Genomic DNA, 15,806 nt, shown 5'->3' with positions numbered 1-15,806 from the left:
AGGAAGCAATCCTGTTACTTCAAGGAAAACAACTGAAATATTAGTTGGCAATGATAAAATTTGAGCTTTCAAATGAAAAGTAGCATTTGGAAAACTTGTGTCTACTACAATGAACTTGACAGCTTTCTGATTTTTCTTTTTTTTTTAATGAGATGCTTGGTGACATTGATGAATGTAATTTTTAAAAATTTCCAAACATTTTCCTTATATAACTCAATGAACCAATATTTTCCAAATGATGAAAACACAATATTATAAAATCATGCATGAGGAGTAAAGATCCATTCAAAGAACAATGCAAACCTGCAGATTTTTAATATGAGAGAACAAAAAGTTAATTCATATGGTTTCAGATTGCACAGTGCTACTAACCTATAAGATGAACTATCAATATTCAAGTTTGAGTACACTATCAAAGAGGAATATTTACAATGATCTGAAAAGACCATTACAATAGTCTACCTTTTCCAGCTATTTATCTGTGTGGGGCCAAACTTTCTGCATTAGTATTAGTCTGGTACAGATGCCAAAACAAAGTTCCACCAAGTGGGTGACTTAGAAAGCAAATATTAATTTTTCCCACAATTCTACAGTGTAGAAGTCCAAGATCAACATACCTGCAGACTGGTTTCTTCAAGGCCTCTCCCCTTGGCTTGTGATAGTGCAATGTCTTTACAGGTTCTTCTGGGACTGAAGTCCAGACATCCCAAACACCAGTTATAGTGAGTTAGGGCCACTCCAATGTCCTCCTAACTTAATTATGTCTTCAAAGAACCTGTCTCAAATAGTCATATTCTGATGCACTGGGTTAGACTTCAACATGGAACTATGGGAGGGAGAGAGATACAATTTAGCCCATAACAACATATTTCAACAAAACAACATTTTGCAAGAAACTGAATATAGAAGCAGATTTAAGAATCCAACTGTCTACTACTAAGCCAGATAGCAGAAAGATTGACAAAGTTGTAAAATAATGCTACTCTTCTCTGAATTTTTTTTTTTTTGGAAAGTGCAGTTATTTTTCACAGAATTATGTTGTGTTAATATTAGTTTATTATTTTCAAAAATATTAATAGAAAATAACTTTAAACTTTCTCCATTTTAACTTTTAATAGGTAACTTATTTTGGGTTGATATAATCTGCATAAACAAGAGTTCTTTGGAATTCAAAATTATATATATAATAATATTTATTTATTTAGTATTTATTATATATAATAAAAATATATATAAAATATAAAAATATATATATATTTCTTTTTTAGCCACACCAGGAATTGAACCCAGGGATGCTCTAACACTGAGTTACATCCCGAGCCCTTTTTTTTTTTTTTAATTTCTTTAAATTTTGAGACAGGGTCTCACCAAGTTGCACACAACGGCCTTACTTGCAATCCTCCTACCTTGTCCTTCTAAATGACTAAAATTACAGGCATGGATCATCATGCCTGGCCCCAGTAATTTTTATAAAGGGGTCCCAAGACCAAAAGTTTGACAACCACTGTTTTACAGTGAACATAATTTGTGTTTAGATCCTTTATCCAAATAACCCACTAGAACACTGAGGGCATTTGTCATTCATCTCATGTCATGAATCTCATTCATCAAGTCCCACAGGATGACAAAAGGGTGCTTGAGGGGGGCCTTACCCATCTCCTTCCTTTGTTTCGTCAAAGATAGTTCAACTGCCCCCTCCCCTTCTAACCTGATAGGTGTCCCAAGTCATCTCCTATATAGAAAATCTAAAGTACCATTGTTGAGGTCTTAATTTAAATGTCACTTCCTTGGGGAGACTTCGCCTGGACTCTTCTTTTGCACCCCACCCCACAGAGCAAAAATAGACTCTCATACACCCTGCCTCCTTCCTGCCTCCCTCCCATACCAGGGGGATTGTAAAACTACATCTGAGAGTATTTTGTTTCCTATCAGTCTGTCCCATTCAGAGTAGATGCACAAAGCTAGTTTCCTTGCCTGGTTTACTGTTCTATCTTTAGTTCAAAGAATGAATGAATGAAGCTGTGCTAGGTGGTTACCAATTAGCACAAGCCCTGGGGCTCTGCAGCTGTGCACAGGGTGTGGCTGGTACCCAGCAAGATTTATGAGGATCCTTCCCATCTTAAACCACAACAAATTTCATTATAGAATCCATTTTCCAACAAGACAGTGCTGTGCTGAGGAAGGAGTGGGGTGTGGGAGGTTGGTTATAATCTCCCCTTCCAGCTGTGTTGCCCACCAAAGGAGCAAGAGAGCCAGGGACCGAGAGAACGAACGGGGCCTCCTTCCTGGGGTCTCCTTTCCCTCCTCCTCTCCAGGGAGAAGGCAGGGTACAAACAAGGTTTTTATTTATTTATTTATTTATTTATTTTCTTGTGTAGATTTGGAAAATGTGCAATTTAAAGAGGCCCAGGGTGCATTCCTGGGAGTTCCAGAAAATAAGTTTTAATGATGAGGAAAGAAGGAAATGATTGTCAAAATATGAATTCATAAAACATAGTCCCTGGAGCCTGTTTTGGCAGTAAAGGTAATTAAGCTTACCTTTTAAAGGTCAGTTTTAACCAGTGCATGAGGGGAATGGCAACAGTCACGCCATCCTGGTCCTCTGTGTCCATGGCAACGGACTTTCTGAGCCTTGATTAAACATCAAAGTAGAGGTACTGCATCAGTCCCAGCACCAGCTACAAATAAACACACGTGAGAACAAAGTGGGTGAACTTTACACAACCTTTGAGGAGATTCTGGCCATTTACAGGGAAAACAAGACAACAGACTGCTGTTAACCCTGCCTGCTAATGAGGCCAGGGCCTGGCCCCCAGGGCCCTCTGCGGCTTTGTGTAAGAGAAGGATAGATCCCACATCAATGGTTTCCATTCATGTATCGGTCATAAATTGGAGAGGAAAGGTATCAAAAGAAGGTGATAAAACTGTTTTTTTTTTAAGTATTTTTTCTCATCACAAAAGTAATGACTAAAAAAGAAACCAAGACATATTTATTGTAGAAAACTTCTAAAATTCAGACAAATATAAAGAAGAAATAAGCTGGGCACTGTGATACACAGTTGTAACCCCAGAGAGCAGGGGAACTTGATCACAAGTTCAAGGCCGGCCTGAGCAACTTAGCGAGACCTGGTCTTGAAATAAAATAAAAAGGGCTGGGATGTAGGTCAGGGATAGAGTATCCTGAGTTCAATCCCCAGTACCAAAGAGAAAAAGTTAGGGGAGGAGGAGGAGAAAAAGTACTTGAAATCCTAGTTGGGGTACTTCTTTCCTGTCTTTTCTCCATATATATGTATATTTATTTCATAACATTAGATTTAATCATATAGTTTTCTGTCCTGCGTTTTTTTTCCTCCTTCATAGTAGGTTAGGGTCTTTAAAGTACATCAATATTCTTCAAAAGTACAATTTTTAACAATGGTATAAAATTCTACCACATGAACCCACCGTAAGTTATTCTTATACTTTAATCTTGTTCAATGCTAATTATAAGATTGTTCTTTTTCTTTTTCCTCCTGGTGCTGGGCATTGAACCAGGGCTTGATGCATGCTGATAAGTGCCCTACTCCTGAACTGCACCCCAAGCCCTGAGGTTGGTTGTCTTTACGGCCTCTTAGCAGGTCCTGAAGAGATGATCTGACTTTCGGAGGTGGGCTCTTGGCACCCATGGCATTGATCTCACCCTTTGGGGCCTCAGCGAAAGCTGAATGAGAGCCCCATCTTAGCATCCTGTTACGTATGTAGAGATAAATTGCAGGAAGCAACTGAGACAAATCAATAGAAATAGGAAGGTAGTGGTACACTTGCACCCACTTATCCAGTCTTTGTTGGACTGGGCAAAGGGGGAAAAGCAGGGTATTAAAGATAGGGAGGGTTGGGTGTGGTGGTGCATGCCTGTAATCCCAGCGGCTCAGGAGGCTGAGACAGGAGGATTGTGAGTTCAAAGCCAACCTTAGCAACTTAGCGAGGCCCTGAGCAACTCAGCGAGGCCCTAAGCAACTCAGTGAGACCCTGTTTCTAAATAAAATACAAATAGGGCTGGGGATGTGGCTCAGTGGTCGAGTGCCCCTGAGTTCAATCCCCGGTAAACACCACCACCCACCACCCCCCCCCAAAAAAAAGATAAGGAGAATATAATTACTATATATTCTGAGCTCTTACTTTGAAAAGAATAGACTTTTTTTCAAATAGGAATGGAAAAAGTCATGAGAGTTCATCGACGGATGATTGGATAAACAAAATGTGGGATATATATTATGGAATAGTATTCCACCTTAAAAAATGGAAATTCTAGACAGGTGCAGTGGCATGTGCTCCAGCTATTTGGGAAGATAAGGCAGGAGGATTGCAAGTTTGAGGTCAGTACAGGCAACTTAGTGAGACCCTGTCTTAAAATTAAAAATACAAAGGGCTAGAGATATAGCTCAGTGGTAGAGCACTGGCCTAGCATGTACAAGGCCCTGGGTTCAATCCTCAATACACACACACACACACACACATACACAATCTATCATATGTAACAACATGGAAGAATCTGGAAGACACTATGCTAAACAAAATAAGCCAATCACAGGAGGGCAAATGCTGTTGGATTCTACTTAGAAACAAGAGAAGGGTGGGTACCTGAGGCTGGGGGAGATGGGAATAAAGAGTTGCTAATCTAGGAGGCCAGTAAGTTCTGGAGATCCGCTAATTGACAGTGTGCCTGTAGACAAAAATACTTCATTGAACACTTAGAAATCTAAGAGGGTAGATCTTATGTTAAGTGTCATTACCACAGTAATATAAAATAGAAATAAAAAATCAATTATACATAACAAATTAGAACTAGTACAAATCACACTCTCTGATCATAACACAACAAACCTAGAAATAAATTAAAAAGTAGAAGCAGAAAGTCAGTCATTTTGAGACTGTGAAGACTTTCTAGCAAACTACTTATGGACAAAAAATAAATAAATGTATAGAATATGCTATGGTTTGAATGTGTCCCCCAAAAGTTTGTGTGGGAAACCAAAATGCCTTAGATGAGGCTGTGAGGCTGAAGCCCCAAGATGGCAGTAGTGGCTTTTGAAGAAGAGGGACCCAGTGTAGCTCGCTTCCTCCATCTTACCATAGTGCCCTCCGCCATGTTGTGGTACAGAAGGAAGGCCCTCACCAGAGGCTGAGAAGATGCTGGCACCATGTTCTTACAATTCCCAGCATCCAAACCCATGAGCCAGATGCATTTCTATTATGTGTAAAGTGCCCAGTCTTGAGTATTTTATCATAGCAACAAAAAACAGACTAAGAATATTTGAGAACTAATACTAATGAATACATGACACGTCAACACCCCTGGAGAGCGCTGGAGCTGTACTCAGTGGAACATGCCTACTCTTAAAACACTTTGCTGAATCAGATAGAAAAATAAAATACAACTGTCAGCCAAGTGTGCCCAAGAAGTAGGGATGAGGATCATTGTTTTTGCTTGGGAGCTTCCTGAGGCGAGGATCTTGTTTTGTTAAACTCCCCAGAATCAAAAACATTAGTTAAGTAAAATGCTTCAAGATGCAAAACAATAAATATCACAATTATGAACTCATTGGAGTGTAATGAGTTAGACATTGAGTATTTGGGGATTGTTTTGGGTACCAGGGATTAAACCCAGAGGCACTTAACCACTAGCTACATCCCCAGCCCTTTTTATTTTTTATTTTGAGACAGGGTCTAGTAGAGTTGCTTAGGGCCTTGCTAAATTGCTGAGGCTGGCTTTGAACCTGCAATCTTTCTGCCTCAGCCTCCCAAGCCACTGGAATTACAGGCATGTGCCACCATGCCCAACATTTTGGCATTTTTTTTTTGAGCAGATATATTGAAATATAATTCACATACCAAAAAAATTCACCCATGTAAGGTATACAATTCAATGATTTTTACTATGTCCACATATTTGTGCACACATCCCCATAATCAATTTTAGAATATTTTAATTACCTTTTAAAAACCTCATACCCATTAGCAGTCACTGCCTAGTTTCTCTCAATCCCACCCTCCCCAGCTTCTGGCAAGTATTAATCTGCTTTTTATTGCTAAAGATTTGACTATTCTGGGTATTTCATATCAATGAAATCATGTGGGGAAAAGTGGAATGGACAATGACCGCTTAATGGGTACAAAAGGCGGTAGGAAAGTTCTGGAAGTAGATATTGACACGATGTCCCAAGTGTATTTAACGCCACTGAAGTACACACTTAAAAAGGTCAAAATGGTTGATTTTCTATAATGGGTATTTTACCATAATAAAATTTTAAATCCAAGCTAAGCAAAACCAGTATTTGTGAAGTCTTCGGATGGGATCATACTTAACTTAAGAATTAGTCATGAATATTTAAGTGGATTATTTTTTGTAACATTGTAATTAAGAGAAACAGCAAGCATTACCAGCATAATAGCATCCCAAACAGCAAGTATTTAAGCGTATTTAACTAAAACAAGGATCACACATTTGTTTCTTCAACAGCAAAGTATAATTCTAACTAAACAAACATATGGAGTTAAAAAAAATGCTTTAACTATAAACATGAAATGTGTTGGTGCATTTTAATAGGGTGGCTAGGAAAGGCTTGGAATGTCAGATCATGAGGCTGGCTTCACCTACTCTGTTTATTAACAGATTAGAAAAGAAAGATAATCCTTCAGCTTTTTCAAGTCCTTCAAATGTCTCACTTCAGCTGCATGAAGCCACGTGGACTGCAGAACAAGGCCTTGCTCTCTTCCTTACCTGGGGTCCAGGCCCTCCTTCGGTCATTGGATGCAGAGAGCACGTGGTCTCCCCCAGGGGCTGTCAGACCCTGAAGCCAAAAAGGTTCAGGGAATAGCATCAAATTCCAGAGCCAGCTCTATGAGTCTACCACAGCCATGCTAAACCTCCTTCTGTTTCCAAATGAAGGAACACTAGGGACCAGTTTCAGAATGGTTTAGAACTTTAAGAAATGAAATTATTCAAGAATAGTGCAACTAAGCACGAAGGCAGTGGTTTCTGGTCTTGGTTGCACTTTTAAATCATCTGGGCCTTTTAAACCCCTCCATGCCCTCTTTGACCCTCGGACCAATTGACACTGGTGTGCGTCCCAGGCATCCCTAGAGCCTTAACGCTCCCCAGCTGACCCACTGTGCAGAGGCTGGAGGTAACAGCAAGAGAAGTTTGGCAATTGAGAAGTTGGAAACACCTTCCCGCTGCCAGCATTGAAGCTACTCCTCTCTGCAGGAATAAACCTGCGGGAAGCCCCGCTCCCAACGAAACCCTTCCAAAGTTCTGTTACGAAAGCCCCGGGCAGGCTAAGTGGATGGAAGAAACATACCGGGGACAGACCAACCTCGCTTCCATTCACTCCTTCACTCACACACGCACCCACGGCGTCATTTATCCCTCGTTCCGGTTCAGTCATTCATTCGTTCACTCTGTCATTCTCTGATTCGCTCATTCATTCCCTCAACCCCGCCAACCAAAGGCCACGCTGGAGCTTACTGCGAACATTCCTTCCGCCGGTAGGTGGCGATCTTGCTTGCAACGTTACACACTTAGGTTTTTGCAAAAGGGTGGACTGGGGCGGCCTTCAAGAAAATTAAGATAAACCGTTGCTACGCTGATAATTTGTTGGCACAGAAACTGCCATTTGCAAACAAGAGAAAACGTGCCCGAAGCAAACGAGCTTTCTCTGGCTTCCTATCGCTGTTTTTAGGAGGAACCGCTGGGGCGGGGAGACTGCTTGCTTTTGTTATTGAGAATGTTAAAACTTTAAAATTAAGATGTGTTTTTCTTTCTTCTCTTAGTTGGTGTTAGGTGACTTTTTCTTTTGTCGTTTCCAGTGAGGCAGAGTGGCAGCCTCCCCTTTGGCTCACAGAAATGAACTCTCAAAGCAGATTGACCTTACAAGAAAGGGTCTACCTGTGGTTGTCACCATAACTGGATGGCAGTGCTTAGAACATTGTTTCTGCTGGAAACTTGGAATTCCAGTCACACTCTGGCTTCCTTTGCAGCATCTTATAGACCAGAGTGAACCTCAAAGTCTGAGTAGAACCCTTTTTCAGCCCCAGCACCTGTTTTCTCATTAGAGTTCAAGGGTGAGATTTCTTATGTTGGAAATTCTTTGTTGCCGGAAAAAACAAATTCTCCAAAATCACTATTTTACAGAGGCCTACGAGTGTCCAGTGACATAGAAAGGCAGCTGGGGATTAGATTCCAAGTCTCTAGACAAGAGAAATAAATTAAGTTGGCAAAGATAAAACCTCAATTGCCAGACAGGATGTTTAAGCTGCATTATGATCAATTTGAAGATGTTCTCAAAAGTTAGCATTTACCAGGTGTGATGGCGCATCCCTGTAATCCCAGCAACTCAGGAGGCTGAAACAGGAGGATCACAAGTTCAAGGCCAGCTCTAGCAACTTAGCAAGACCCTGTCTTGAAATAAAAAAACAAAAGCAGAAGAGGGCTGGGATGTAGCTCAGTGGTAGAGTGTTGCAGGGTTCAGTACCCAGAACCATCAAAAAATAATAAAAAAGTTAGTGTTTGTGAGCTTGAATTTTAAATGAATGTTCAGGGACATCCAGGCTTCAGAGAAGAAAACTGTAATCTCATTTTTTTTTTCTTTTTTCTTTCTTTTTTTTTTTTTTTTTTTTTTTTTTTTTTTTTTGAGACAGGGTCTTGCTCTGTTGCCCAGGCTGACCTCAAACTCCTGGGCTCAGGCGACCCTCCTGCTTCTGTCTCCTGAGCAACTAGGACGGCATGAGCCCGGCCACACCAGGCTTGGCTAATTGTAATCACAGTGATTTTTGAAAGATGGCCAACCTGCAACCCTTTCAACTTTCCACAGATGAGAGCTATTCCAAACCCGGAAGGGTGAAAGTAGGCATGACTCCCAGGAGCGCCCTGCCTCAGGACTGCACAGCACCCCGAGGTCACCTCCTGGTGGTGGACAAGAGGAAATGCCTAGAGGGGGCGCAGCTCTGGGGGCAGCAATTTGGACGCCTGCTTTTCTCACTCAGACTTTCTTCCCACAGAGAGAATTCTGTCCTTACCTATCCGGCAGGGTGGAGCAAGTCCCCTCTGCTGGGGGCTCCTCCTCTCCTTTCTTCGCCTTTCTCAAACACCGTCAGACTCCATTTTGTTGCCTCAAGGAAAACCACAGAGACATCTCTGTATTCTAGCCCCCAGAACAGGTGGGAGAGAGCCACCAGGGAGAATTGTGGCATTGGAAAGGGCGGCGTTTGGACGTTTCCACCCTCGGTTTCCAGACGTGGAGGCGGTTAAGGACTTGCCTGGGTATCACAGCTGGAGCGAAAGTTTAATTAGGAGCTTTTCCCCATCACATCCCAAGTGACTAAGACCAGCCCAGAGGGACTGTGCACATTGAAAATTGCCTTGGAACTTCTTATGACCCAGTTCCCAGAGAATTCTTTTTTTGGCTACTGACAGACCTTAGTTCCTATGATTGGAAAATTAAAAGAATAGTGAGTTTTCAAAAATATTCTGTTTTTTTTTTTTCTCTCCTATGGCCATAATCTGTCTAATAAAAGGACTTTTTCAACATTCTACCCCAGAAGCAGTTGATGAAAATGTAGCATTTAGGTTAGTCATTGTTTCAAAAGCAAAAGTCCCTCCATGTTTTCTCAGGTTCAGTTCTCTGTTCCTGTCCCTGACAAAGCCTCCCTCCGTTAACCCAGGCAATCTTCCTTCCACCCCTCGAACTTCCTGTCTTTCAAAACTCTGTTCAAAACCCTCTCTCCAACATTAAAAATTATATTAAAATTACTTCCTTTCCCAGCCTAAAGCCTGAGTTCATTATTTTCTTCAGAAACAATTTGTGTTAGTCTCCCTTACATTTATATCATTATCATCTGAAACTTTTGCCATTCTGAGACATGAACACATAAACATTCATTTTTCCCTTTCAGTAAGAGTTTGTAAGTTTTTTTTGTTTGTTTTGGTACCAGGGATTGAACCCAGGAGCATTTAAACACTGAGTCACATTCTCAGGCCATCTTTTTTTGTTTGTTTGTTTTGTTTTTTTTAGTTTTTTTTTTTTTTTAGTGGACACAATACCTTTATTTTATTTTTTATGTGGTGCTGAGGATTGAACCCAGGGACCCACACTTGCCAGGCGAGGGCTCTACCACTGAGCCACAACCCGTTCCCCTTAGGCGGTTTTTGTTGCTGTTCTTTTATTTTTTATTTTGAGATAGGGTCTTACTAAGTTGCTTAGAACCTTGCTAAGTTCATGAGGCTGTCTTTGAACTTGCAATCCTCCTGCCTCCGCCTCCCAAACCACTGGGATTACAGATGTGCACCACTGTGCCTGGCTGTAAGCTTTTTTCATTCATGAGACATCATAAACCATTTTTGCTTTCTTTTTGGAAGCCGCTAGTTCTTTTCCAGTATCCATTTTCTCTTGATTTCATTGGACTTCTTAATTTATCAATAGGAGTGCTTTATCAAATAATTCTTTAAGATTGATCTTGCAGTATTTTCCCCAATTTCTCATTCTATTGAAATGTTGTTTCTGATAAAAGTTGTCCTGTGCATTATCTTTTAATCTTTATATGATAAGGTTTATCAATCTTTTTCTTCCAAATTTCTTGGTTTTCTGTCTAGCTTGGAAAGCTCTCCCCACATCAAGGTTTAAAAAGCAGGTTTGCCTGGCTGGAGTCGGGGGAGGTAGCTCAGTGGTACGGCACGTGTTTTGCAAGTGGGAGGCCCTGGGTTCACTCTCCAGCTCTGCAAAATAAATTAATAGCTTCTTTTTTACTATAATTCTTCGAAGTAGTTTAAAGATTTCATGGGCTTTAAATCTTTGATCTAATTGAAATATATTTAGGTATAAAAAGTAAATTGGAATTCAACATCATAAATTCTCTTTTTCTCCCACTTTTTTTAATTGGTGCATGTATTTACTGATGGGATTTGTTGTTACACATGCATACATGCACACGATACACAATACAACAATAGAATGTGGCCAATATCACTCTGTAGTACGTCCCCCTCCCTCCCAACCTCTCTCCCCTTGGTCCCTTTCCTCTGCTGAGCTGCTTTTGATTTTCATAAGATCTGCCTCCACCTTTCTTTTCCTTTTTCCTCTCTAGCTTCAGCACATAAGAAAAAGCATGCAACCCTTGACCTTCAGATTCATTATTGGTGTATTGGAAAGATACCATTTTTTGGAGGTTGATTTCATAACTGGCTACTTTGCCAAATTTATTAGCTCTAGTGGTCTTTTGGTGCAGATTTTTTTTTTTTTTTTAGATCTTCTAGGTATAGGATCATATCACCTGTGAACAGTGGTAACTTGACTGCTTCCTTTATTATTTTTATCTCTTTTATTTCTTTTTCTTGTCTAATTGCTCTGGCTAGAATTTTAGCAGTATATTAAATAGGAGTAGTGAGAGTGGACATCCTTGTCTTGTCTCAACATAATAATTTCTACAATCACATTTATTAAATAATCTACCATTTCCCCCTGATCTGAAATGCCACTCTTATGAGAAAGCAAATTTTCATGCATGTTTGGGGTAAAAATGAATCTTGTGTGTGTATGTGTGTGTGTACTCTGTTCTGTCACGTAGATTTGTATGTTATTCAAGTGCCAATATTAATCTGTTTATACTATTTCTTGATTATTCTAACAGTATTTCTCACTGTCTGCCTTACACTATAGTTCTTTATATACATGCCCTAGCTTCTTTATTAGATTAAAGCTCTTTAAGGTCAGAGAAAGTGTCTTATTCTTTTTTGTGAGATTCGTAAGCTTATCTTTACTGAGAATTGTGTTCAATCAGCATTGGTAGTTTGAAAAAATTGAAGACTAGATTCTTCGGTTCACAGCAATGTCAAGATCTTTCATACCTCTCATTTCTAGGCCATTTCCCACCCCTAGACGGCAGCCCGGGAACTTTCTGCCTTCTTTCTTAAACTTATTAACTGTATCACCCATTTGAAGTTGTCCTCTCCTCAAAGATGAGCTCAGTCTGTCATGTACTTACAATACCCAATCAGTCTCTGGTACAATGCTAGGCATGTAGGGAAATCCTGAAAATATAATTGAAAAGAACAATTTCAGAATTGGTAGCAATTAACACAATGCTTTTAAATAACATTAATTTCTGATACTTCTCTCCAGAATCATTTCTCTTAATCTGATCACTTTTTTAATTTGCAAATTGTGTTCAAATTTATTTATATTTTTATTTTTAACTGTGGTAAAAGTTGCCATTTTAACCATTTTTAAGTGTGTAGTTTGGTGACATTGAACACATTTACATTGTCCTGTAACCATCACTACCATCCCTCTCCAGAACTTTTCTCACCTTGTAAAAGTGAAACTTTGTACCCATAAAACTACTCCATTTCCTGCCTCCCATCAGGCCCTGGAAGCCACCATTCCGTTTTCTGTGTCTATGAATGTGACTCCTCTGGGTGTCTTCTATTTGTGGGATCATGCACCTTCTGTGACTAGTTTATTTCACTTAGCACAATATTCTCAAGGTTCATCCATGTTGTAGTATGTAACAGAGCTTCCATTTTAAGGCTGAATAATATTCCCCTTCGTGTATATACCACATTGTTTATCCTCTCACCTGTTGATAGATACTTGAGTGCTTCCACTTTGTGGTAACTGTGGATAATATTGCCATGAACATTGGGGTACAGTCTGTTCCAGTCCCTGCTGTCAGTCTTTTGGGTATGTACCCAGAAGTAGAATTGCTGGATCATAGTCTTTAAGTTTTTTGAGAAATTGCCATACTGGTTTTTCCAAACAATGGCACCATTTTACATTCCCACTGTCAGTTCACAGGGGTTCCAGTTTCTCCACAGCCTCATCAACACTTGCTATTTTCTGGGATTTTTTTTGGTTGGTTTGTTTTCCTGTTTTTTGTTTGTTTGTTTTTGTTTTTTTAATAATATACATTGTAATTGGTGGGAAGCAGCATCTCATTGTGGTTTGGATTTTCATGTCTCTAATTATTAGTGACGCTGAGCACCTTTTCCTGTGTGAAGTGACTATTTGTACATCTTCTTTGGAGAATGCCTATTCAAGTCTCTGATCCATTTTTTGCTGCAGGGTACTGGGAATTGGATTCAGGGGCACTCAACCACTGAGCCACATCCCCATCCCTATTTTGTGTTTTATTTAGAGACAGGGTCTCACTGAGTTGCTTAGAGCCTTGCTTTTGCAGAGGCTGGCTTTGAACTCACTATCCTCCTGCCTCAGTCTCCTGAGCCACTGGGATTACAGGCCTGCGCCACCATACCTGGCTCTTACCCATTTTTAAATCCAGTCCTGTTTTTTGATTGTTGTCAAGGCATAGGGTCCTTTATATATTCTGGATCTTAATCTCTTTTCAGTAGTTTGCACATATTCTCTCTCATCCCATGAAAGTTCCCTTTTCACTCTCATCAGTATCCTTTGACTTACAAAAGTTTTAACTTTGTACTTCAATCTACCTTTTATTATTAGTATTATTATTATTTTGGTGCCATGTTTTTGGTGTCATATCCAAAAACGACCTGTCAATCTGACATTACAATACAGGCCCCCCAAGTAGGCTCTCATCCTAAATATTAGAAGTTCTACACCATCTTCAAGCAGGAAATGTTGATATTTTATTTATTAAAATGTGATTTTGATCAGGAATCATATTGTAATTATTGAGGATATTTGGATATTATCTTTGTGTTGTGCCTTACTGATTAATAAGAGAGTCTGAGTGGGTCAGTTATGTAGGTTTTTCCAGAGGATATGAAAGTACATGTCCTGAGGCTGAGGCAATAGCATCCAGGTTAAAAGTCAGCTTCAGCAACTTAGTGAGGCCCTAAGCAACTTAGTGAGACCCCATTTCAAAATAAAATATAAAAAGGGCTGGGGATGTGGCTCAGTGGTTAAGTGCCCCTGGGTTCAGTTCCTGGAACCAAAAAGGACGAAAGAAAGGGAAGGAAGAAAGGGAAGAGAAGAAAGGAAGAAAGGAAGGAAGGAAGAAGGAAGGAAGGAAGGAAGGAAGGAAGGAAGGAAGGAAGGGGAAGGGAAGGGAAGGAAGAGTCCTGACTCTTAATCAATAGACTGGATCAAAAGGCTCAGTATAGTCTGATTTCACTCCCAGGTGAAACTCTTTCCGTCTCAGAATCCTTGCTTAGGAACAGAAGGGTACAGACATAATTCTACAGATGCAATTAAATAGGGGGACAATGTTGGGCAAGGTCATCTCAGAAAAGATGGAATTTTAATAGGTTAGCTAGTATTATGAATTTTAACTGACAGGCGTAGGCATGCCAACTCTTGGAACACAATCTGTCCTTCAGAAAACAAAGGGGAGTTGAGTGTAACTGTGATCCCAGGACAGGAAGGGAGGTCTGAAATACGTCCTGATGGCAACTTTGTGCATATCCTGCTATCAAGAACTTCAGGTATGAATTCCAGAACATTCTGCTTAACCCAAAAGGTATTTATTTTTGTTACTCATTTATAGTATCCATAAAGTATCTATGTCTGCTTTATATGATTTAAAGAAGTTTCTCTTACTTTTCCATCAAACTTGAAAGCAGCTCTTTTCTTTTGTGAGGGCTCATGTAAAAATGTCAAGGTCATGTGAATTTTTGTCTTAAAATACAGACACAGTCTCATATCACCAAAAATATTTGAAGGATCCAAAATACATTTTTATTATATACTTGTATGGAATTTTTTAACATTTAAAAACCATGTCTTTACATTAAAACATAATTTGGCCTTTTTCAAAGTATAGTTTTGCTGATGTATAGAACAGAGATTGAAATAAAACGTGTCAGTTATACCAAGCGATTCATTTGAGTGAAGAGTTCTGAGCAAACTGCGATAACAGCAATAACATTTTAGAGTTATCACTTGGAGATTAGAGATAAAGATTATAATAAATATTTTTTTCCTTTTATATTGAGACTTAAAGCAAAACAAGCATAATATGTTTTCCACCTATAGATGGCAATATTTGTACAATCATCATCATCTTTATTAAAGGAAGATGTTACTAATCTTTTTAAAAAATATATATGTATTTTTAGTTGTAGGTGGACACAATACCTTTATTTTTTATTTTCATGTGGTGCTGAGGATTGAACCCAGGGCCTCACAGGGGCTAGGCGAGCATGCTACCACTGAGACACAACCCCAGCCTTTGTATTAGTATTCATGCAAAAAAATTTTTTTGACTTTTTATTATGGAAAGTTTCAAGTGTACACAGAAGTAGAGAAAGTACCCTAAGGACCCGGTGTGTTTCCACCACCCCTTCAGCAGCTTCCTTTCACTGTCCCCTTCCCCTCCATCCTGATAGTTTGGAAGCAAATCCCAGTCTACCACAAAAAGAAAATAGAAAAAGTCACCATACCACTTACTTGTAAAACACTTCCAAAGAATTCGAGTGTCACCCCATGGAATCCTAAAGCGTGAATAGTGGACAAAAAAAGAAACAACCACCCCCAAACCCTTCCTGCTATGAAGAGGAAAAGCACGGGATGCCACATCACTGCATGAAAAACCTCAGTGTCTGTCACATGGTGTCAGAAGATTCATACGGGTACCGGGCATGCAGGTCGAGTGGATTGCAGAGGTAGTGTTATTTTAATTTTTTAAAAGTGACTCTTAAATTACAGAAGTTACAAAATGTTAAGACATATGACAGGCAACTCTGTCTTTGGAGTTAGAAGAATAAAACCACATTGGAAGTTTTTGCAGAGTGATGGGCTGGGTATAGACCGGGAACAGGAATGAGGAAGGGCAATGGAAAACTACCGACTTGT

The 15,806-nt window shown here is 39.7% G+C and overlaps 1 long non-coding RNA gene across 1 annotated transcript; it reads right to left on the bottom strand.

Annotated features, from left to right (window-relative positions):
* Nucleotides 1-289: 289 nt before the first annotated feature.
* On the bottom strand, nucleotides 290-15,501 carry LOC124967233 (uncharacterized). The gene is made up of 3 exons (XR_007105498.1): nucleotides 15,402-15,501; nucleotides 2,539-2,678; nucleotides 290-826 (listed from the first exon to the last, which is right to left on the bottom strand). It is a non-coding gene; the product is annotated as an uncharacterized LOC124967233 (long non-coding RNA).
* Between the last annotated feature and the right edge of the window lie 305 nt (nucleotides 15,502-15,806).

Source organism: Sciurus carolinensis, chromosome 16 (assembly GCF_902686445.1).
Source record: "Sciurus carolinensis chromosome 16, mSciCar1.2, whole genome shotgun sequence".
NCBI classification, from domain to species: domain Eukaryota; kingdom Metazoa; phylum Chordata; class Mammalia; order Rodentia; family Sciuridae; genus Sciurus; species Sciurus carolinensis.
This window is presented reverse-complemented; position numbering and strand designations above follow the sequence as displayed.